This window comes from Kogia breviceps, chromosome 4, assembly GCF_026419965.1.
Source record: "Kogia breviceps isolate mKogBre1 chromosome 4, mKogBre1 haplotype 1, whole genome shotgun sequence".
Taxonomy (NCBI): domain Eukaryota; kingdom Metazoa; phylum Chordata; class Mammalia; order Artiodactyla; family Physeteridae; genus Kogia; species Kogia breviceps.
This window is the reverse complement of record NC_081313.1, coordinates 18,689,570-18,707,494: the sequence shown is the minus strand read 5'-3', so window position 1 is coordinate 18,707,494 and position 17,925 is coordinate 18,689,570. Positions and strand designations below refer to the sequence as shown.

Genomic DNA, 17,925 nt, shown 5'->3' with positions numbered 1-17,925 from the left:
CAGAGTTGATAGGTCCCACGACACAAGGCATGTTAAACTGCGTGCAGAATTATGCTAGCTACTTGATTCTGATGGAGCTGTGGATATGGCAGACATTCAGAGTGTGGTGGACTCTTTCCTAATACTCTAGTTGTTCTTTGTTGTTAGCAAGCTGGCCATTTACCTCTTTATCTGTTTGTCTGTTTGCTTCTGGGTGAGATGGGCACTGATTAGAGATCAGCTTTCAGGCCGAAGGAGCCATCAGCCAAGAAATAAGGAGGCATGAATAGTGTGGAGCTGTCTGGGACCTATGAACTGTTTGGTACAGTTGTCATTTTGGAATGTAGGTCACCATGGAAAGCCAGATATCAGGAGTCTGAGAGGTAGACGGCAGTTAGGCCTAGAGAGACTGGGTGTTTTAGTAGATTCTCTCCAGTGACATTCTGAAAATAATATTTAAATGATGCATCTGAGGAGGTGTCAAGACCAGTGAGAAAACTTGTGATGTTACTTGTAATAAATGCAAATTGCCCAAACCAATGCATTAATAGTAATGGGAAAGAAGTTTTAGGAAGGGTAACAAGTTGTTAAGAAGAGGTTTTGCCAGGATATAGTGCCTGTGAAGGAAGGGAGGGATTTCTGTAATCTTTATGCTTCTTTTCAGCGGCCATGGCTCACGGGCTCAGTTGCTCCGCGGCATGTGGGATCTTCCCGGACCAGGGCACGAACCCGTGTCTCCTGCATCGGCAGGCGGATTCTCAACCACTGCGCCACCAGGGAAGCCCCTTTATGCTTCTTTATGATAATTCTACAAGTGGGGATTGGAAATGTATAAGAAAAGCACTTAGAGGGCGATTGCACAGTTTTATTATATTTAGGCTTCAGCAAACATTTTTAAGACTGTGTCACCGTTTACCCTTATCTTAAACAGCATTAGAGGAACAGATCAAAGAAATACAATAGACTGATTTTGATCAAAGCATTACTCATAAGATCCCGGTGACTGACACATCAACGTGAACTTGTGATAAAAGATATGGATTAATAACTAGGTGAAGGACAGTATACAATGGTGTCAACCTAAAGAGAGGGTTCTAGCATATCCCTTCAGGATCTAGATTCAGTTCTGTTTATTTCAGTGGTTGCAACCTGTTCACATTGTAACTCGAAAACTATAAAGTAGTTGTCACCACCAGATTTGTGTATGACAAAAATCCGGAGTCGTGGTACATATTTTATATTACAGAATAAAGAATCCATAATATTTGGACAACAAAGAGTAAAGGACCAAAACTAATAAGCATTTTAAAGTGATAAATGCAAGGTCCTGTCCTCAGATCCAAAAAACCAACCATACAAAGGATAGGATCACTTAGCAATAGCCCGTATAAAAGAGATTGTGGGTTTTACTTGACAGGAAGATCAATACCAATCAATAGTGTGATAAAGCTCCATCATAGTTAATGGGATCTTATATTTCATGAACAGAAATATGGTAACTGGACTGAAGAAGTTATAGGCCATGCAGGAGTCTTGACAGTTCTGGCTACCATACTTTGAGGTGCTTGGTGAAATTAGAATAAATTTAGAGAATGACAACCAGAGAAATGAAAATAATTGTTATTGAAGGCTTCCTAGGTACCTGACACTTCATAATTGCTTTACTAAAGTGGCTTCCTTTATCTCAAAAAACAAGAAAAAAAAAAAAAAAGAATGATGTAGGTGATGATGATGAAATATTTACGGGTGACATCAGGAGAAGTTGTACCTGACACTTCATAATTGCTTTACTAAAGTGGCTTCCTTTATCTCAAAAAACAAGAAAAAAAAAAAAGAATGATGTAGGTGATGATAATGAAATATTTACGGGTGACATCAGGAGAAGTTATCTGCTTGTCACACAAGGGGCCTCTCCGGTATAATTTCACTGGTGATCCAGCCTCTGTGCTCTGACTGCACAACGTTCCAGAGACTGGATTTGATCAGCACAGCTTAAATGGATACATCTCTCAGAGCTAACTCAAGTTCACTAAGATCACAAACCCAGGTTTTACCCGTTTTGGCAGGTCAGTAGTTCTCAGGGGGAAAAAAAAAAAAAAAACAACCTAAAACGACTACAACAACAAAAACTCAAATGGAACGAGGCATTTCTGCTTCCTGGCCAACATATTTTGCCACTGGCAACATGATAGGCCAATTGTAATCCGAAGGCAGCTTGATGCATCTGTTACCTTAATGGGTTTAGATGAGGTGTAAAACCACGTACACGAAAGCCCTGATTCGTAGACATCCTCACCTCTGAAAGGTGCCCACCATTGTTTTTATGATTAAAATTAAAGAAATGTCCCCAGTTAATTCTGACATACCATTGATTAGAAGATGTCAATTTTAGAAGTGTTACAAGGTAAACAAAATGGTGTGTCTTAGAATTGATGAAAGAGGTTACCTATGGTCCTGCCAGCCTGAGAAATGTTTGGTATATTAAAGAGATTTTGTACGATTCTGCTCTAAAACATTACACATCAATTGTACTCTCAGGCCATATTGTTATTTGCCTTCTATCCCTGTTCTTTGGTCGTAGGTACACCGTGGTTGTGCTGCAGATATTGCCTAAAAGCATTACTGTTTCTGTCTTACACCTGAAATAGCTTAGACTGAGGTAAAACCTTCTTTTCCTAGGTAATAGGCTTACAGTCTGTTTTTTGTCTGGCACCGTAGCTTTCTTTCTTTGGCCTTGCAGACTTCTCTATTCAAACGTATCTGGCTAGTATTGTGGAACAGTATGTGGGGTGAAGTAGGTAAGAGATACAGTGCAGAAAACATCACAAATTAATACGTGCAATATTTCCTTAAGATAGCTTTCTTCAAATATCTGAAAGATTGCCAGACAAAAGAAGGATTCATTTTAATTCCACATATCTCTAAGGAGTCATATAAAGCTAACGGAGAGATTGTCTTTAAATTTCAGTTTGTATAACAAGAAAATTTATAATTTAATAAGTTAAAATTCTCAGTGATGGGGTGATCTGACACAGTAATGAGTATTATCTTTGAATGCAATGCAAAGACTTCTTAAGATCAATTATATAAAAAGAGTTTAAGTATCAGATTCCGTCATTCAACAAATACCTAACTTTGTATCACTATCTACTAGCATGGTATTAGGTATGGTAATTAGAGCAATGAAAAAGCTTTGATCCATGGAAGCCACAAGGATCATTTTACTAGGTTATCATTCTAACTTATAAATACAGGGTTTTTGTTTTTGTTTTTTAATGAGTAGCCTTTAGACTAATCTACTTATAGGCTGACAAGTAGGATACCCCTGGAGAAGTTTAAGAATTATTGATTTAGGGCTTCCCTGGTGGCGCAGTGGTTGAGAGTCCGCCTGCCGATGCAGGAGACACGGGTTCGTGCCCCGGTCCGGGAAGATCCCACATGCCGCGGAGCAGCTAAGCCCGTGAGCCATGGCCGCCAGGCCTGCGCGTCCGGAGCCTGTGCTCCGCAACGGGAGAGGCCACAACAGTGAGAGGCCCGCATACCGCAAAAAAAAAAAAAAAAAAAAAAAGAATTATTGATTTATATTGGCTTCCTTCTCAGATGATAAGAATATCTAATTCATCTTTAACTCTTCACTGATTCTATTGTCTGTTTTGTTCATCGTTATCACTCAGCACCCCTGACTTAATTAGGATTTTCTTCCCCCATCCTTTCTTTTCAATGGAAAAAGTACTCTCTCATACATGTCACCTGCCCAACAGAACACATTTTGTTTCAATCAGTTTCCAACAGTTTTAGCATCATTTGTAATATTCTTTTGGAAGGAGTACATCTCTTATGAGCCATATTATCACTTGACTTTAAAACAGGCTTTTGCATCTGTATGTTATGTGTTTGTTAAAAGTTCAGGAACTGCTATTGTACCCATCAACAAATATTTATTTTATGTCATTTTGTACCTCTATCTGATAGGAAAGGGTAAGGATTCCTAAATTCTTGATTATTTTGCTGTCTGAGATTTTATTCTATTTCAGTTAAGTCCACTAAGAGGGGAAAAAGAAGTAAAAGTGTTTAATATTTAATTTATATTTTATCCTTACAGTTAAATATATAGCTATTATAGTTACTTTATCATTGGTAAAATGAACTCACTTAAAGGTTCATATTTCATATTGAATCAACTACACTTCCTTGTTATATTTAAAAAAGAAATCTTGCAGTTTTAAAATTTCTGCAACTTGAGACTGTATCATCCAGCAAAACTAGCCTGTTGTGAATCAGAGATATAAAATCACAAAGCCTATGAAAAGTTGTGTCAAGCATGAAGTTATCTCCTCAGACACTTTTATGAGAAATATATTAAATCTAATAAGTTGCTTTGTTCCAGAACCCTGCAGACTTTAGTGAAATAACTATAAATTTGTCTCTTTTAACTAAAAAGAAATATTCATATTAACATTTGTATGCTGATAATGTTTTATTACACATTACTGCTGCATTTTAAAACACCAAACATGATTAATTTGTGTTTGCAAATCTTGTTTTCCTGAGTTATGCACAATTATGCCATATCTTATGATACAAACTTTTTGTTCTTTGATGATATCACTTTAATTCTTAAATTTCAAAGTGTTTCATTGTGCTGTGCTTTAACTATATACAATATGTGACATACAACTGGTATAAAATTCTATCCTGATTCCTTAACTGTAAAATCAAATTAAAGCTAAATTCCCTAAACTTTTGTTGTTCTCTCTTTTCTTTCATTCCTACCTCTCTTTCTTACTGTCATTTTGTAATGTTTTCCTTTTATCCTTTTGTCTTTTTCCTTTTTCTCGTTCTTATATGCAAAGCAAGGGCTTTAATTTTATGACCTATTTTTAAAATTTTGGCCCATTCCAGAAAACTTAAACTATGATATTCATTTATTCATTTAAAAATATTTATTGATTACCTGACATATGTACTAAAGATGTAGTCCCTCATTTTTATTTTTTAAAATGTTTATTAATTAAGTTTTAAGAAATCAGTGCCTATGTTTGAATCCATGTAGGGGGGGCATTATGGAGTTAGACATGTAGGCTTCATAAACAGATTCCCTGGGCTGAAATTCTAGTTCTAATAGGATGAACTTAACCTTATCCATCCATATAAATACATATTTGTGATTTTAAAAGCCTTTGGAGTAATTTATCAGTAGACAACTTGCTCTATTCTGATGAACAAAAGCAGGGGGCGTAATACTGTAAAATAAAATGAAGTAGTTGTCATTGTGGGCACACATTTTGCTTGTTCAGGTGAGGCTTTGAGACCCAACTCATCAACCCATGGCTCTGAAGAAACCATTTGCTTCACATTATTTCACAGGCATATACATTGTCTGAAAATGTCTTATTTGGACCAGGACTCATCACCATGTTCTTTCAGCAAATTGGGCATATTTGTATAAATTTCTAATATTAAATGAATAATATTAACTATAACAACAACAAAATATGTTATTTTCATATTGTACTTTATATTTTCCCAGGTACTTTCTGGAATGAAATCATCTGCCTTTATTCTCTAGAGTTGTGAGTTGGCAGTTCTATAACTATAGAACACTTTTATTAATATTATGGTTTTAAACTCCTCTATCTGAGAAAACCTATTTTCAGTGAATCATCTGATTTTAACGAGGCCTGTCCTAACCCAATTTTCCACATGGGTTAATAAAGCTAGAATGAGTCATGGAACTGAGCAAAGGTCTGAGGGAACTGAGCTGAACTTATTTCTATTAATTTCTAGTTATTCATAGCTTTACCTTTACTTAAGGATAAAATTCACCAGGATAGTGTCTCTTATACATTTAAAAATAGAGATCAATTTTTCTATGGTGTTTTATAAACATAACCCATGATATAAAATTTAAAATGTCAGATGTATATTTATGAATATGTTTTAATGCTTAAAAGGTCTAAAACATAGACCTTGATTTGATTTTGAACCTTGTTCCCCAAAGTAAAATTTAGTCATTTCCATATGATATTAAAATTCTCAAAATTTAATTTTTGCACTGTATGATAAGGTAACCAAATGCTTTTCATTACTTTGTTAAAAATTTTATTGAAGTATAGTGGAACTACAATGTTGTTTTAATTTCTGTTGTACAGCAAAGTGACTCAGTTATATATATTATTTTTCATATTCTTTTCCATTATGGTTTATCACAGGATATTGAATATAGTTCCCTGTGCTCTACAGTAGGGCCTTGTAGTTCATTACTTTTTAAAGTAAATCTACCTCCGTTTGATTTTATATTATACTTAACAAATGAACAGATCCAAATGAAGTACTTTTTTTAATGTAAGTAGAAATCATTGGAGGAAGGTACACCTAAGAAGTAACTAGAAGTTCCTATTTTTGTGAATTCATCACATTCCATGACTGAGCCCATTTTTTTGGTTTCATTGTAAAGACGTAAGGTATGCCCTCTAACACATGATCTACACATGCTTCTCAACCAAATCGAATCCATAATTTCCACATAACTTTTCTAATTAAGGACAAATAAGAAACAAGCCAACAAACAAAAAAATCCAAGATCTTTTTTTTTTTTTTTTTTTTTTTTTTTTGCGGTACGCAGGCCTCTCACTGTTGTGGCCTCTCCCGTTACAGAGCACAGGCTCCGAACGCGCAGGTTCAGCAGCCGTGGCTCACGGGCCCAGCCGCTCCGTAGCGTGTGGGATCTTCCCGTACCGGGGCACGAACCCGCGTCCCCTGCATCAGCAGGCGGACTCTCAACAACTGCGCCACCAGGGAAGCCCCGAGACTTTTATATTTCATAGAAGATATCATCAAATTTCAAAGTTTGGAGTGCCAATGAGTAGGTAACCTAGATCATAGATAGGAATCTCAGTGTTCTCAGGAACCCATTTCTTTTTCCATATGCTCTTTCCAAAAAATTTTCTTCACCATTTCCCCCAATTCCTTGCCTGCCATTTAAAAGTATTCCTAGAAGCTTGAATCTCACCATTCTTCCCCTGGAAGTACAGCATTCTGGGCCAAGAAGCAGGGGAATTTATTAAGTTCAATTACTCTGGACTAAAGACTAGAGTCTATTAGGGGACAATTGCACTCACTTATTTCCAAAGGAAAGATGCCCATTGCTGCCGAGAATAACAACTAATGAAGCTTTTCAGTTGTAGCTTGGAGGTAAAATGGAGGAAAATAGGTCAGCAGAAGGCAAGAAATGAGAAATGAAGTCTCCATTGGTGGGAGGAGATTTGAGGAATGTCAGCTTAGTAACTGCGCAGCCAAAACAAAGAAATAGACCAGAAGGAGGAAAAAAAGGAAGAAATTGCCAAAAAGCTCATTATATAAATTAGGTTTGGGACCCTGTGTCCCAGACACTTTTCAGTTTCACTTCTTGTTGCTGAACCAGAAGATTTGTATCGATTCCGGGCCATGCAAAAATATTTAATCTTTGGGATGATTAATGAGATTGAATATGACCAAGCTTCTTGACACAGCTTTGAGCCACAAAGCTTTGCTTAGAAAATCAGGCTTCGTTTTCTTTTTTTTTCCCTTGTTTGAGTATAGAGCACTTTGCATAACATCATACAAAATTGGAATGCACACTTTATAGAGGATTCAAAATAAATTTGAAAATGTAACAACTTGAGTATTTGGAATAATCAGCTGACTGATCCTGATCATGCACAATTCATCCAAATATTCACTCTTTTCATCAGTGTATCACATCTATAGTGAAGAGAGGGGATTTATAGGAATGAATAAGGTTACAGAGCATTTGCTTTGCCCCCCCCCAGAAAAAAACTCTTGTTTTGTCAGCTGACAGTGGGCTGTTCCTATTATCGCTAAAATTATTATTCACAGGCTCTGAAAGCAAGTATTTCTACCAAAAGTATATGGAAAACTGCTTTTATAAATGTTATGAATACATATTTATCCAGAGATCATACATTTTAAAAACCAAAAGCCAGGATTATAATTTGTCTATAAGCAAATTTTACTTTGTTATCGAGAAGATAGATTTTGACTATATAAATACAAAAATGTAGAATGTATTGATTGTATATTATATACTAGGATGCAAATTCTGTGTGAGGCACTGAGGGTATAAAGATAGACGAGTAATAGCTGTCTTCAATGATAGGGTTAAATATTGTCTTAAGTTTTGATAATGATTTTGTGTGTGTGTGTGTGTGTGGTACGCGGGCCTCTCGCTGTTGTGGCCTCTCCCATTGCGGAGCACAGGCTCCGGACACGCAGGCTCAGTGGCCATGGCTCACGGGCCCAGCCGCTCCGCGGCACGTGGGATCCTCCCGGACCGGGGCACGAACCCGTATGCGCTGCATCGGCAGGCGGACTCTCAACCACTGCGCCACCAGGGAAAGCCCCGATAATGATTTTTTAATGTTATAATGATCTCTGATCGAATGGGTGATTCAGAATTAAAAAGTAATTAAATTTTTCTTTTAGTTTATGTAACTAGGTGCACATGGCCCAAATCTTTATTTAATTATTTGTCACACATAGAAAATGTCCCTTGTGAAATGTATGTGTTTATAGTGAAAATATTTTTCCCATGTCCAAAACATTTAAGTGTAAATAATTTGGAGACAGCCTTTTCTGTGTTTTTTGCTCACTGTTTTTCAACTATAATGCTTTGATAAACATCAAAGTGCTGCTGCTAAAGAAGGAGAAACATTTAACTCCCAAGGTACACAGTAATTTAGTTTTACAAAGTTCCTTTAGGACTGAAGCACATAAAAGTCATTGAAAACTGAAACTATAAGACAAACCCCCAAATTGTAAAATACTTCCTTTTAAACTATCATAAGTCTACTATATTATTATTATTATTATTTTAAAAATTTTATTTATTTATTTTTGGTTGTGTTGGGCCTTCATTGTTGTGCGCGGGCTTTTCTCTAGTTGCGGTGAGTGGGGGCTACTCTTCGTTTCAGTGCCCATGTTCTCCTTGTGGTTGCTTCTCTTGTTGTGGAGCACAGGCTCTAGGCGTGTGAACTTCAGTAGTTATGGCACGTGGGCTCAGTAGTTATGGTTTGTGGGCTCTAGAGCGCAGGCTCAGTAGTTGTGACACATGGGCTTGGTTGCTCCACAGCATGTGGGATCTTCTGGAGCCAGGGCTTGAACCCGTGTCCCCTGCATTGTCAGGCGTATTCTCAACCACTGTGCCGCCAGGGAAATCCAAGTCTACTATATTATTTTAACGAAGAGAAATTCTGGACCAGCATTCTGTCTTTGGCTTGGAAGACATATAAATATATTTTTAATATATTTGTTCTAATCATAACACTGGAGTTTAGTGGTCACTCAACAGTTGAAAGACATTTTGTTAAGTAAAGAAATTGAAAAATAAATAAACAGATTTAGGTAGGTACTCTTAAGTACTTTATTTTTTGAACTTTTGTTCCCTTTGGGGAACATGACATTGCAATCACATCATTTCAATTCAGTAAAATCTGTTTAGATGCAATATCTCCCGAGAATGATTTAAAAGTTTCAATCTGTGAAATTGATTTAGAAGTAGAGATTGATTTTCCTTGCTGATTAAAAAAATATATCCTATCTTTTTGAGTAAAAATAGAAATTAGAGAAATTTAAGCGACGGATGTATTCACTTCAAAAGGTATTACAGTTGACTGATGCCAAACATACTATGTTTATATAATTCAATCCACTTATTTTTATTTGCTTTCATTATATGTTAGTTTTTTGGAGGAGTGCTGAGCTCCCTCTCCATGGAATGTGATTTCTCTAAGTTAACAATCTTGGCCTCTTGCCCACCCCCTGTTCTCAACATAGAAGGAATAATTCAAAGGAGAACCAGAATAATTCAAAAGGTGGGAAAAGTATAGACAACTCTGTCTCAGCCATTTCCTCATCTTTTAGAAATAAATCTGCTTATAGCAAATGTAAATTCATTCATTCGTTCTTTCTTTCTTTCTTTCCTTTCTTTTCTTTCTTTCTTTCTTTCCTTTCTTTCCTTTCTTTTCTTTCTTTCTTTTTCTTTAGCAGACCCCCATGAGACGGGCCTCCATTCTGTGAATTCTATCAGTGACTTTTCCTATGGAAGTTGATTAATGGAAGTATTGAGAAAGTAGCAAGGCCCAAAGGCTGAAAGACCTAAGTTACATTAATCACTGCAACAACAGCAAACTGAAAACATATGTAGATGTTTTTACAATTTTGGAGTTTTAAAAATGTTTCCTAACATGTAATTATACTCATAAAGGAATGTATTAGTATCGTTATGGCAAACTAAACAAATCTATTTAAAGGAAATATAACCAGTTGAGAAAAATTAATTTGCAAGTTATATAGAATGAATGATTTCCTTCTACCCAAGAATTGCTTTCCAATTGTGAAAAAAATAATATAATTCTTTCCTGAAACCTCTACTACCAGGAAAAAGGGTAAATTACATAAAGAAATATTCATGGAAAACACAGCCACAGTCAATAAGCAAATGAAAGCTGTTCCCTCATAGCCACTGGAAGTGTAATGCAATAGTTATTTTAAATAAAGTCATGCTTAACACTACTTTATAATATACATGTCTATCCTTTAATAATAATAACTTCATAAAATTCTGACCCTAAATGAGAAGCTACATAAAAGAATGTTTCAATAATTCTAATGAGAAATATTATGTCTTTCCTAACTAAACCACCAAAACAATCTTTTCCGAAACATATATTCATTGAGCAACAACAATAAAAAAGAAGTTTATGTAATAGACAACCATTTACATTATACACTGGATGATATAATAAATGCAATGCACTGAATGTTTATATTACTCCAGGAAGAAGAGAAAATTAGATTGGTAGTAGTTGTAGGAAGAAGGGGGTGAGAATCATTCTTTAGAAGGTTTTATCCTCTTTCTGCACTCTTTCTTCATCCAGTTTCCTTTTTCTGGACAATGGGCTGACTCATGGCTATCTAACTCTTTTTTTTTTTTTTTTTTTTTTGCTGTACGCGGGCCTCTCACTGCTGTGGCCTCTCCCGCTGCGGAGCACAGGCTCCGGACGCGCAGGCTCAGCGGCCATGGCTCACGGGCCCAGCCGCTCCACGGCATGTGGGATCCTCCCGGACTGGGGCACGAACCCGTATCCCCTGCATCGGCAGGCGGACTCTCAACCACTGCGCCACCAGGGAAGCCCTATCTAACTCTTAAACTGCACCCAAACACCAAGTTATCATACCAAATACCTTGAAGACAAAGGCTAAAGACTAGGATACTTGGAAACATGGAGATTATGCGGATACACAGGAGACTAGGGTGTGGGTAGAAGATGCAACTCTGCAACCTTTTCACTTGTCATGTGTGTGCTACGTCAAATGTTTTGGATTATTGGAACAGGCTGGTGCACCATTCATATGAGTTCCATGTGATGCTCAGGAACTATGATCCTAATTGGCGGTTGTGTCCTTGCCTAAAACTGTAATGTCAAAATATCACTTCTTTCAGCTTATCAATTTAGTGTGTTTCAGATGAAAATGCTGATAATTTAAAAAGAGCCATTTTGGCCTAAAGGCACAAACTGGGCAGTGAGGTAAATTTGTAGTGTATATACCAAATTTAACACACCAGTCACAAATTATTTTTCTGATTTTAAATACCCTTTTTCACAGCTCTAAAAGTGCTCACAACCCCCATATCATCCTTATTTTTTTCCTAGAAAAATTCCTGTTTCTCTAAATTTAAACTATACTTCTCTCTGAAAATCCTTCCCCATGTCAGAGTGTGGTTAGAAATGTGTCCTCTGGTGCCTATAGAGCTCTGTGGAAGCAGTTCTCATAAGCAATAACATATTGTACTATAATTGCCCAGTGCCAGCCTCCTTCAGCTCCACACACGTGAGCACATACACACTTGTACAAAGGCTGTGAGCTCCTTGCAGAATAGACACGGAACAATTATTCCTGTGTCACTAGTGTTTCTTAAGTAGTAGGTGCGAAACATCGATTTTATGGAATTAATGATTAAAAAGTAAAAATGATCAAAAGATATAAAATATAAAGTGGGAGAATACCCAGAAATTTATTATTGTCATATGTATTCATCTGTAGTAGATTTGTTGGTTTGCTGTTTATTTGTTTTTAACTAGTCCAAGATCTGGATGAATATTCTAGCTGTTCTACTTCCTTGCCGAATGTCCATGAACTTACTTAGCTCATCTAGGGATAATAAATACTCAGGGAAATTATGAAGAAGTAATAGGACCATATAATAAACAAGCTCATATGTACTTTGTAGCATATGTAGAATATGCTTTTTTTTTTGCTTTCAAATCTGTTGGGTCTTCGTTGCTGCACGTGGGCTTTCTCTAGCTGCGGCGAGCTGGGGCTACTGTTCGTTGTGGTGCGCTGGCTTCTCATTGCGGTGGCTTCTCTTGTTGTGGAGCACGGGCTCTGGGCACACCGGCTTCAGTAGCTGCGCACGGGCTTAATTGCTCCGCGGCATGTGGGATCTTCCAGGACCAGGGATCGAACCCATGTCCCCTGCATTGGCAGGCGGATTCTTAACCACTGCGCCACCAGGGAAGTCCTGAATGTGCTATTTCTGTTTCAATCTGCCTTCTCGGTCTTTCCAACCTCTATATAAATCTCATGAAGCCAATTTCCAATGTGTGACAATCTTACTGAAAGGAAGAAACTGTAATATTTACCTCAGTGTTTTTATTACCTACAGTTCCCTGTTGTGTCATATATTTGTTTTAGTCCAAAATTACTTTTTAATTATTTCAACATTCTAACTCTCTCAATTAAATAAAAAATAATATATTTGAATGGATATATTATATCGTTAAAATACAATTTTCATTTTGGCTCAGCAGCATGGCAGACTCAAGCATCCTCCTGGTTCCTGAAATGAGATTTTCAAGTATATCATTGTGAACCACCATGACCCCAAGATCATGTTATGGACTGTAATTTTGTGTCAGTGATATACTGATTTCAGAAATGACACAAATCTAGTTTTGATTGTGGCGCCTTTTAACCTGTAACTTCTATGTAACCATGATAAATCTTAAAGTTATAATGTAACTCCTGCTGTCAAGGCTGATGCATCTAAGCATAAAGCACAACCAAGTAAGGATTTTACTTTACTTTGAGAAAAACCTGTGCTTTTCCATTTAATGAATGGAAGTAATAATTACCTATAGGGGAAAATATATATACATATATATGTTCATATTATCTATACATATGTTTACATATGTACATATGTCATATATAATTAATGGGTAATGCAATTAATTTTAACTAGTGCTTAATATTTTTTTTTGCATATAGAATTTTGAGCCTGAATTTCCCTTCTGAATCCAGAACATTATTAAAAACAAGCATCTTTTGTGGCACATATATACAATGGAGTATTACTCAGCCATAAAAAGAAATGAAACTGAGTTATTTGTAATGAGGTGGATGGACCTGGAGTCTGTCATACAGAGTGAAGTAAGTCAGAAGGATAAAAACAAATACCGTATGCTAACACATATATATGGAATCTAAAAAAAAAAAAAAAATGTCATGAAGAGATTAGTGGTAGGATGGGAATAAAACACAGACCTACTCGAGCATGGACTTGAGGATATGGGGAGGGGGAAGGGTAAGCTGTGACGATGTGAGAGAGTGGCAGGGACATATACACACTACCAAATGTAAATTAGATAGCTAGTGGGAAGCTGCTGCATAGCACAGGGAGATCACCTCTGTACTTAGTGACCATCTAGAGGGGTGGGATAGGGAGGGTGACAAAAGAGGGAAGAGTTATGGGAACATATGTATATGTATAACTGATTCACTTTGTTGTAAAAGAGAAACTAACCCACTATTGTAAAACAGTTATACTCAAATAAAGATGTTAAAAAAAAAAAAAAAAAAAACAAGCATCTTTAAATGTTATTAGGGTTTTCTCCCGGTACTAGTAATTTTACATTCATCAAACAGCATTCTTAGTACTACTTTAAGTATAATACTTTGAGATTGAACTATGGAATATGTCAGGACTTAAATAAACTTCGTAAATATACACTGGCTGTGGATCGTACACATTAATCACGCATGATTTCTGCCCACCTTACATGGCATTTTGCTCTCATGTACATTTCCCCCTGTCAGCTAAGTTTAGCTTCAGATGATCATAGAAATATATATAATGGGTTTATTAAAAGTCCTAAGATTTGTGAGATACAAGTAGAAACCAACTTTATTTTTCCTTTTCAATAGAATTTCTCCTTCCACTCATTCCTAGAGTTGATCCTTTTACTCTTGAGTGCAATCAGTCCACAGCATTTTTATGTGTTGTTTCCCTTATTCTGTAGTTTCAAATGAGCCCCAACCTTGACCCTCTCTTCTGACAGTCCATTGCACTTTGAGGACATGTATTCTGCTGGGTGGTATTTCAGAATGGGGTAGCTTGTAGAGATCCCAGCGCTAGCTTCTTTCCCAGCACCATGGAACTAAAGTTCACTTCTAATTCAACCTTTTTCATGCACTGTTGCCAAAGGCCGCCGCACTTTCTTGCTGGAATCTATTAGTAATAGCTCCCTATGCTGCCTTCCTCTCTGAACTTACTCACACAATGTCTTCTTGTCAAATCACTGTGGCCGTCTTGCTGTTCCTCAAGCACACACACGGCTCAGGGACATTGTACTTGTAGTTCCCTATGGCAGAATTGATCCCTCAAAACTTCCCATGGCTAATTCCATTTCTTATTTCAGGTCTCTACTAAAATATCGCTTTTTTTTTTTTTTTTCGGCTGTACCACGCGACTTGCAGGATCTTAGTTCCCTGACCAGGGATCGAATCCATGACCTCAGCAGTGAAAACACGGAGTCCTAGCCACTGGACCAAAAGTGAATTCCCTAAAATGTCATTTCTTTAAATTGACTTTTTCTAGTCATCCTTTCTGAAGTAGCCCCCCCCTACCATACCATATCACACATCACTTCCTTACATCTACTTTCTTTCTTACTATCCTATCCATCACTGCTTGATATTGTTGTATAGTGATGTGTTTACCTGTTTGTTTTATGTGACTCTGGAGTTAATTGTGTCCCCTGTATTAGTTAGAGTTCCCCAGAGAAACAGAACCAGTGTGTGTGTGTGTGTGTGTGTGTGTGTGTGTGTGTGTGTGTGTATGCAGAGAGAGAGAGAGAAAGCTATCTATTTTAAAGTATTAGGTCATGTGATTATGGAGGCTGACAACTCCAAATTTACAGGGTAGGGCAGCAAATGGGAGACCCTGCAATGAGTTGATGCTGTGGCTTAATCGCAAAGGCAGTCAAAAGACCATACAAAAACTGGTTATAGTTCACTAATCTCTGATAAGGATATAGATATTTTGTGTAGGAGCTTCTTTTGTTCTGTAAATGAGAAATAATTAAAAGTTAATTAATTAACTTTTAAATAATTAAAAGTTAAAATATTTTTATACAAATTTAGATTTATTATAATTAAATTGTTCCTTCAATTACAAGTTGATATTTTTGATATTTTTCTTGTGGCAGTAGCATTTCATATTATAATAAATAGAAATTAAAAGAAAAGGAGGAAATGTTTCTCATTAAAGTTTAAGGATAATCAAAACTGGACTTCGATCAAGTCATTTATCTCTCCCTTCATCAGTTGCCTCATCTGTAAATTGAAAGAATGGACTAGGTTATTGTTTCTAAAAGATCTGACACAATAGGCTTTTGTATAAACATAATGTCTTCTTTCAGATTTGCTATCTTTTTACTATGAAATGTGGATACTAGTCATTGTCGATGCCTATCAGCCAAAGACCTCCAGGAATACACTTGACAAAGTTAGGTTTATTACTTGCTGCAGCAAGAGAGACTACACACCTGGAAAACAGTGAGTTTTTCAAAACGGAGGGGTTGATAGTATAGAATATTTGCATGATTGGGGACGTGAAATGTGTCAGAATTATCTTGACAAGGATCTGACAGGGTAAACCATGGTGTTTTGGAACAGTCGATAGTGTTATTGTATCAAATGCGTTCATTTGGATTAACTTTTAGATACATTTTCTAATATCTTCAACTTTGTGTTCTGAGTCAATTTGTGTTATCCACTTGTGTGCAGAGTTTGAACTTAGATAATCTACGATAGACACTATAATTTAGCTTGGCACAGTTGATCTGTTTTGCGTGGATAGTACAGTCCGATTGGAAAAGCTCCTCCTTACAGACTACCAGCAGAGACATTTTAAAATTTATTGGTATAATGCCTTAGGGTTGTAGGAAATACTTAAATATAAAATTGAGTAAAGCACTTAACCTCTAGTTGGCACTCAATAAATATCTATATGAAGTTTAGCTATTCCTCACCAATTCCCAAAAACAGTTGTTATCCTAAATAAACAAAACAGGATCACACAAACTGGACAATAAGACTACAAAATAGAATGGAGAATATATTCTAAAGCTAATAACCAACTTTACTATTAACCGCACCTCGTGTGTATATGTTTTAGAAGTCCTTTATTCTCATTCAGTGACACTGTATGACTAAATTATCTTTAATATTCTTATCCAATCTAAGAATTTGTTAGTGTTACCGTGATGATCAATACTATACACCATAAGGAAATATTATTCTACTTTGTCTTTTGTTATTGAAATGGAGAAATAAAAATGATTCCAGCCAAGTGAAGCCTGAAATAAATGTATATATTCTCAAGCATGAAAAATCTATAGGAGTTGCTGACACAATCAAAACTTGATGAAAATAGGATGCCCTCATTCTCTGTATGCCACCTCTGTTTTTGCTTTTCTTCACCTTTTGTCCTCTTGTAGACTTCTTGTACACGTGTCTATGAAAAACAGAGATATGGGGCATTCTTTCTCCCAATACTATTTATCAATACCAGGGAAGGGCTCTTCTGAAATCAGCTTTTAGACTTAACACAGTTGTAAGGAGGATGGGATACTTTAAAAGTCCACTCTTGGGGGGCATGCAAATACCTGTGGAAACTTGGAGGCACCCCTTGTATTGATTGTGTGCTTAAGACTTGAAAAAACAACAGTCAGTACAACCCAGCAAGTGTAGCATGTTTTATATGGGCCCTATTATAAAAAGTGGGGTGTATGTATGCCTGTCTGTCTCTTTTTTAAGGAAAGAAGATTCCAGAGGCACTGGCTTTCAGTTGGCTGAAATTTAAGGCAAAATAAAATGTGCCAGTAAATACATAAATCTCTAGGTATTCTTTCTAAACCAAAAATTGTCAAGAGTCCTATCTTGGATTTCCATAAAATATCATAAGAAAATGTTATAATTGTTTTTTACTCATCATGTATGTCCCCAGTCTACTTACTGACAAGGATGAGTCTGAGGAATTTGTTCATAATATAGCCTGTTTAGCTCTTCATTTTCTTCCTCTAAAGAAAAATTTAAAAAGAATAGCTTCACACCCGTGAGAATTAGAAGTAATTAGTACTTTTTTAAGAAAAAGGTTTAAGTTTTTTTGTTGTTGTTTTTGGCAGGATAGGGGACTTGCCACAAGAGATCATAATGAATGCTGATGTCAAAACAGTTTAAGCAAGGAGAGAATATAATTCTTTAACAAAGTTATATTTCAAATATTTTATTATCTTTTAACAATTGTTTTTTTATCTCACTGCAAAATAATGATATTGGAAGAGGAATATCTAATTAGTTGTTGAGTTTTTTGTTTAATTTTGTATGGGATAAGATTTTTCTCATAATTATAGGTTATGGGTTATCTAGTATATCTTCTTCACTTTTATCTCAGCAATTAAAAAAATTTATACAATTTCTACAGTTTACACTCCATTTACAGTTATTATAAAATATTGGCTGTACATCCCATGTTGTGTAATACATCCTTGTAGCCTATCTTACACCCGGTGGTTTTGTAGCTCTCACTTCCCCGCCCCT

General features: G+C 36.3%; 1 protein-coding gene across 5 annotated transcripts in view; it reads left to right on the top strand.

Moving 5' to 3' along the window:
- The window catches only part of CDH12 (cadherin 12), a 1,002,553-nt gene that overhangs the window by 51,984 nt on the left and 932,644 nt on the right, over nucleotides 1-17,925 (top strand). Inside the window, exon 1 of one of the 5 annotated variants that reach the window (XM_067030823.1) lies at nucleotides 15,744-15,879. The exons of the other annotated variants lie outside the window; for them this stretch is intronic. The gene's annotated coding sequence lies outside the window, so the exon portion shown is untranslated. Of the gene's footprint in view, nucleotides 1-15,743; nucleotides 15,880-17,925 lie in introns of those variants that run through there. 5 annotated transcript variants of the gene reach the window in all.